General features: G+C 42.7%; 1 non-coding gene across 1 annotated transcript; it reads right to left on the bottom strand.

Moving 5' to 3' along the window:
* Positions 1-6,945: 6,945 nt before the first annotated feature.
* Trnat-ugu (transfer RNA threonine (anticodon UGU)) lies at positions 6,946-7,020 on the bottom strand. Its single transcript has one exon. It is a non-coding gene; the product is annotated as a tRNA-Thr (tRNA).
* Between the last annotated feature and the right edge of the window lie 592 nt (positions 7,021-7,612).

Genomic DNA, 7,612 nt, shown 5'->3' with positions numbered 1-7,612 from the left:
GTACCCGTGGAGGCCAATCAGCTGCTGATAGTGCCTGCACACGCTGCACATGGTACGGAAACAACTGGTTCTCCCGTAGCACTCTCCATACAGTGACGTGGTCAACGTTACCTTGTACAGCAGCAACTTCTCTGACGCTGACATTAGGGTTATCGTCAACTGCACGAAGAATTGCCTCGTCCATTGCAGGTGTCCTCGTCGTTCTAGGTCTTCCCCAGTCGCGAGTCATAGGCTGGAATGTTCCGTGCTCCCTAAGACGCCGATCAATTGCTTCGAACGTCTTCCTGACGGGACACCTTCGTTCTGAAAGTCTGTCTAGATACAAACGTACCACACCACGGCTATTGCCCCGTGCTAATCCATACATCAAATGGGCATCTGCCAAATCCGCATTTGTAAACATTGCAGTGATTGCAAAACCACGTTCGCGATGAACACTAACCTGTTGATGCTACGTACTGATGTGCTTGATGCTAGTACTGTAGAGCAATGAGTCGCATGTCAACACAAGAACCGAAGTCAACATTACCTTCCTTCAAATGGGCCAACTGGCGGTGAATCGAGGAAGTACAGTACATACTGACGAAACTAAAATGAGCTCTAACATGGAAATTAAGCATTTCCGGACACATGTCCACATAACACCTTTTCTTTATTTGTGTGTGAGGAATGTTTCCCGACAGTTTGGCCGTACCTTTTTGGAACACCCTGTATAAGCATCTGAGGAGATAGGCCTTACTACAAGGAGATGCTACAAATTTAAATAGTCTTCATCGCATTAAAATTAAAGTAGCTAATCAGTTTTGGTTGACCAGTGGCCATTGAGGCTATTAAGAATTAAAATAAATGAAAATAATGGGAAACATACTTAGTTTCTGTGTGTCGATCGCTCTTTTTCTTTATTTCAAAATGACCGGTTTCGGGCCAAGTCACCCGTCTTCAGATTTTTGTCGTAGTTAAAGAGTAACCTCTTCTAAGGAACAATCAGTTTACTGTCACGTAATTTTTAGAACGTAACAGTAAACTGACAGTTCCATTTACACAGGTTACTGTTTAATTACGACATATGATCTGAAGATGGATGACACTGCCCGAAACCAGTCATTTTGCAATAAACAACAGCGATCGACAGACACACTAGACTGTTTTGTATAAATAAGGATCACAGATAACTCCCTGTGGCAAATTAGTTTTGATAAAGTAATTGACACCTTTGTGCATACTCTGGCAAGACGAGACGCAGAACAACTGAAAAATTAAGAGAGAATTACTGAAAAAACTACTGTGTCGAAAACGATGCAAAAGATGGGTGCCAAGGTCTAGTAAAGGATAGTACCTTTTCAGCAATACTACATTAGGAGAGATATGACTGAAAACGTCACGATTGTTGCGAAATGTGCTCAGCAAGAGCACAGACAGAACGACTAATAGAGGAGACTAAGTGGGTTGTTGAACTGAAGAAGGACTTGAAGAGGGAAAAAAACCTGGAGAAACCGGTACACGCCGACCAATAAGACAGAGATGAAAGAACGATAGGGGTACAGAAAAGGATAGTTACCATTGCAACAGACAAGAGAAGAAGGTCCTACAGACCTCTGGAGGATAGGAGAAAGGTAGAGGAGGTTCTAGTAGGAGAAGATGAAAACATAATGAAGGAGCTACCTGTGATCCTACAGAGAAGGGCGATGCCGCTACCAATTAAAGACATGAATGGAGATTTTCGTCTTTTCAGTAGTTTTAGTCAACTATTCCCTTTTTTGCCTAGGATGCACGATTGTTCTCCAGTGGAACTCGAAGATAATGGCAAGCGGTCGCGGAAACTCGAACGTCTTTTTGTCGCAGGTCTCTGTGATGACTCTCCTACAAATTTCTAGATTTGGGAGGAGGTGCCGGCTTGTCCAAGACTATTAGGGCTGACAGCATCGCACATTGGGTAGATTTACTTTTCGGTCTACCTCTAAGACCTTGAGTTTGCTCGGAGCGGTCTGAAACCGGACCGAACTCGTGGGCCTTTATCGCTTCCTGCGCGCCACAGAAATCAGATAGCGCGTCGTAGAGGTGACCGGGACACAAGCAATAACGCTGTAGGAGCGGGCCCGGCAATTGCCTATCGCAGCGGGATCACAGGCGGGCAACACGGCCGATCTCCGGCACTCACGCCTTACGACCGCCGCAGCGATCTTTCGTCGCCACAGCCACCGCGGGTTGCGCTTGTAAAACTTAAGGGCGCAGGCGTTCCTCTCCAAAACTTCCGCTTGTCCTGTATGTGGGCAACACAACAGTACTCTGATTTTACTAAGAGTTTTGAAGCCTTTGAGGCGGTCACTCTTTCCTCTTGGTGCTTCCTATGCTTGGGTGGATAATATTTAACCGACCTAGTGGACCATTGGCACCCAGGTGCACCGTGTACGAGTTATCGGCCTTGGCAGATGTCACACAATAAAGTGACCCGGACAGATCCCAGTATGTATCAGCTAATAACAGCAAGAGAAATCTATTAGTATCAAATATAGGTCTCAATCTGGGGAAGAAATTTCTGAAAATGTACGTTTGGAGCACAGCTTGTACGGCAGTGAAACGTGGACTGTGGAAAACGGGAACAGAAGGGAATCTAAGAACAGACGAATGTTGAAAATTGGGACGACTGATGTGAGGAATATTGAGTTCTGCGCAGACTCGGAGAGGAAAGGAATATGTAGAAAACACTGACAAGAAGGGGCATGATGATAGGACGTCTGTTAAGACATCAGGGAATTCCATGGTAGTAGAGGGAGCTGTAAAGGGCAAAAACTATAGAGAAAGACAGAGATTGGAATACATTCAGCAAATAATTGACGTCAGAATTGACGGGCGATGGCATCTACGAGCGGTTCTAGGCGCTACAGTCTGGAACCGCGCGACCGCTACGGTCGCAGGTTCGAATCCTGCCTCGGGCATGGATGTGTGTGATGTCCATAGGTTAGTTAGGTTTAAGTAGTTCTAAGTTCTAGGGGACTGATGACCTCAGAAGTTAAGTCCCATAGTGCTCAGAGCCATTTGAACCATTTTTGATGGCATCTACAGCTGTTTCTGTCAAAAAATATCAAAACCGCCGCATAAGCCTACCACGAAAATTTAGCTTTTCAACTCTGTATTAAAAAGCTTTCAGAGCAGTTCTGCGCCCATCAGTTCATCTAAACACTTCTCTATTCAATACGAATCCAATCAGAATTAGCCGGCCGCTGTGGCCGATAGCCCCTATGGGCAAAGCTGAATAGCTATAGGATTGGTCTGGCCAGCCAATACTATTGTTATTTCTGACTATTTTTGACTACGCTGAGATGGTTAAAGATCAGTTTATACTCTTAACTTGTCGCCGGAGTGGCCGTGCGCTTCTAGGCGCTACAGTCTGGAACCGAGCGACCGCTACGGTCGCAGGTTCGAATCCTGCCTCGGGCATGGATGTGTGTGATGTCCTTAGGTTAGTTAGGTTTAAGCTGTTCTAAGTTCTAGGGGACTGATGACCACAGATTTTAAGTCCCATAGTGCTCAGAGCCATTTTTGAACCTTGTGTACATTAATATATTAGAAATTATCACACCAATTTGCTGATATCCTTCATAAAGAGCTATTTATGCTCCTGTAAAGATTGGAGCACATATAATTCAAAGTACAGATTTTATTTCTTCACGTTTGAAGTTTGAATCTCTTAAAAAAAAAGGATTCATGGTGATTAACTAAATTCTTTCTGGTAATTTAGTCAGTAATACAATCTTCTGTTGTATTTCTTTAACATCAGCATAACTACAATGATCAAACTTTCTTCCAGGACTGCTAGTTCTGCAAGGTTCGCAGGAGTGCTTCCGTGAAGTTTGGAACGTAGGAGACGAGATACTGGCAGAAGTAAAGCTGTGAGGACGGGGCGTGTGTCGTGCTTGGGTAGCTCAGATGGTAGAAAACTTTCCCGCGAGAGGGAAAGGTTCCGAGTTCGAGTCTCGGTCCGGCACACAGTTTTAATCTGGCAGGAAGTTTCATATCAGCACACACTACGCTGCAGAGTGAAAATTCTCATTCTGTTTTTGTTTAAATATTTTCATGTATAATATGTGTACATGGTTAGTATATGTACTCAGTATGTATTTGGAAAATGTAACATTGTTGCTTTAATAATATTTTTATAAAAAAGCGGTTTTAAGCCCTTCAGTCGGGAACCGCACTGCTACTACGGTCGTAGGTTCGAATCCTGCCTCGGGCATTGATAGTGTGATATCCTTAGGTTAGTTAGGTTTAAGTAGTTCTAAGTCTAGGGGACTGATGCCCTCAGATGTTAAGTCCCATAGTGCTTAGAGCCATTTTAACCATTTTTGGAACCCATCAGAATTGGTTTAATTACATATTATTATATTCTCTCGTGTTTACATTGTAGTGCACCGTTACTATTCCTTAACTGTAATTGTCTCATCAATTACAATTATTTCCATTAGAAGTAATTTCGAGCTTGGCGTATATCTCTTTACAAGTGCTACACACCACACTTTTTTCATTTTATAATATTTCAATCAAACTCCATCTAACAGCCGATTTTCTTCCCCATCCTTGAGAAACCCAACGTCGTGTTCCGTCTCTAATGACGTAGATATCGACCGGACATTAAACTATAAACTTGTTTCCTTCTTCTAGTGCAATTTTTGCAATTCTTTGAAATCAGCTATCCATGGCTTCATAGGATTTGTCGACCTGTAAGAAGAATGCAAAATTTATAAGTGTGAACTATACTGAAACCAGGAAGGAAAAACAGGTGTAAGAGGCCACGAACGAACTGCTAGGACTAAAAGGTGTCGGAATAACAAGTCATAATCTTTAGCAGTCCTTCGCCCCTACTCTTTAACCTACACATCGAAGAACCGATAACGGAACAACAGAAAGTTTCAAGAGTAGAACTAAAACTTAATAAGAAAGGATAAGATTCAGTAATGACAGCGCTCTCCTCAGTGAAAGTGAAGGACATATTGAACGGAATGTACAATCTAATGAGTACAGATAATGAGTTGAGAAAGACGAAAATAATATGAAGTAGCAGAAACGAGATTAGCCATAAACCTAACATTAAAACTCATGACCATTAATTTAGATAAACCTAAGGGTTGCTGCTACTTTGAAAGCTAAATAATACGTAATGGACAAAGTAAGGAAGAAATAAAAACTAGGCTAACACTGGCTAAGAGGGCACTCCTGGGCAAAATAACCTTACTAGTATCAAACACTGGCCTTCATTTGAAGAAATTTCTGAGTATGTACATTTTGAGCTCAGCACTGTATGGCAGCGAGTCATGGCTGTGGGAAAATCGGAAAAGAATTGAAGCGGTTGATATGTGGTGCTAACTGGAAGGATCTTCAAAATTAGGTGGACTGATTACATAAGAAATCAGGAGGCTTCCGCAGAATTGCCTAGGAGAGAAATCTGTGGAAAATGTTGAGACGATGGAGCGTCAGAATTAAAGTCCTTGCGTTGGCAAGAAATAAAATCCATAGAAGTAGAGTAAGTTGTAGATAGAAGGTAAAATCTTTATGGGAAGACAGATGTTGGAATATATCATCACTGGGTGACAGTGGTGCTCTGAATTAAAGAGTTTGGTTCATAAGCGGAATTCAAACGAGTTAGAAGATTGATGAATAAAAAAAAACTGGTTTTTTTAAAATTTCTGTCCAGGGTCTAGGGGATGTAGTTGTAAATAATGCACAGACATCTATTACTGCTATTTTCGTTTGCTTATACTAGATACGTACATGACCTACGAAGATGGCTGGTCAATTATCTAAAGCACTATCAGTCCAATCACCTCCACACATACCTCCACGCTATTATGATGCAAAATCTGGACGCCTGTGCGGCGTCGGTCAAATTGTTTGCACCATTTACACGCCAGAATTTCGCGGTGAGACAGTATGAATTTAGACTTTTGATCACAAAAGTAGTTCTGTTCCGCGTCCTTCAATTGTCAGGTATGTTTTCGGTTGTCGCGCCAATTTTGGCTCACAATGTGATGCACGTGTTATCCTCAAGACTGCAGAACTGTGTCTGAAGGAAACCGGTATCATGTACTCTCTCCTGATAATGCATCATTCTAGTTGAGGAACAGACTTAGCGTGGAGTGACATGTGTAGCTTACTTTCTGAAGTCTCTACACATTTAAAACAGTTTACATCAACACATTACCTACTTGCAGTTTACGACAAAAGGAATAGCGCAGCATGTTATAGACCTATATGGAAAGCTGAAAATGCCCTTTTCTGGCATCTGCATGCTTAAGAAATTACAGAATCTGTCACTACCTTGGAAGATCAATATCACGAACTTGCAAGACACATAGAGAAAGCGTCTGTTGACTTGAAGTATTCAATATACTGACAGTTAACTAAGATAGGATGTATACGTGTGTCCTTCACTATCTACCGATCTCTCTTGATGAAGCTAGTCCCGCACAGCTCGGAGTATACCACGGCAAATGTGCTTAAAGCCCAGTGAGTAAACAGCACGATTTTTTACTGTCTCTTGCACATTATGAACAAGGCATGTAAAACTGATGATGAATTTCAGTTCGTTATGAAACTTTCAAAACAAAAGTCGGTAGTTTAGTTGTTTTTAGTACTTCATAATGACGCATTCTAATGTCAAAAATGATTTTATTCAAATTGAGTTTCTCCGTGGAAGTCTACGAACTAATACCTTTGTTGATGGAGCTCCTATAAATCACAGATCGGTCTTGTAATGTTTCTATGATATCCGTAACAGTGCAAACTTACCCTTCTTGTAGTATGAAGATGGCGTCTGTTCATTCGGACATGTCCGAAAGAACAAATGCCATTGGTAACTGGGCAGCTCTCTAGAATGAAATTATAATTAAATCAATACCATTAGCTGCTGACGGGCGTTGATATACATCAACGGGGACAGTTGAAAATCTGTGCCCCGCCCGGGACTCGAAACCGGGATCTCCTGCTTACAAGGCAGACGCTCTATCCATCTGAGCCACCGAGGGCACAGAGGATAGTGCGACTGCAGGGATTTATTCCTTGCACGCTCCCCGTGAGATCCACATTCTCAGCTTATAGTCCACACACCACATTCGTAGTGCCCCTGCCATTATACCCATTACTCGTGGCAGACAATCCATCGAGTCTCGTGAGAGTTCAGGTAAATCGTGTGCCTCCGCACTAAAGGAGGTCATTAGCAGGTTAGCCTTAACTATATGAAGATGGCAGCTGTTCTTTCGGACATGTCTTAGACTTCTGTCTCTATGCTGTTCATTTTTGAAACACAGCCTACGACCAGCGTAGAGACAGAAGTGATGACACTTTCTGCAGGACCTGACCATCATTTTGCAGGACAATGGTCAATCACGTAGTACAGTGCAAGCTGTTTCTGATTTGTTTGACTGATGGGGCTGCTAAGTGCTAGTGGCCGAGCGGTTCTAGGCGCTTCAGTCTGGAACCGCGTGACCGTTACGGTCGCAGGTTCAAATCCTGCCTAGGGCATGGATGTGTGTGATCTCCTTAGGTTTAAGTAGTTCTAAGTTCTAGGGGACTGATGACCTCAGACGTTAAGTCCCACAGTGCTCAGAGCCATTTTAAC

Source organism: Schistocerca serialis, chromosome 6, assembly GCF_023864345.2.
Source record: "Schistocerca serialis cubense isolate TAMUIC-IGC-003099 chromosome 6, iqSchSeri2.2, whole genome shotgun sequence".
Classification (NCBI taxonomy): Eukaryota; Metazoa; Arthropoda; class Insecta; order Orthoptera; family Acrididae; genus Schistocerca; species Schistocerca serialis.
This window is presented reverse-complemented; position numbering and strand designations above follow the sequence as displayed.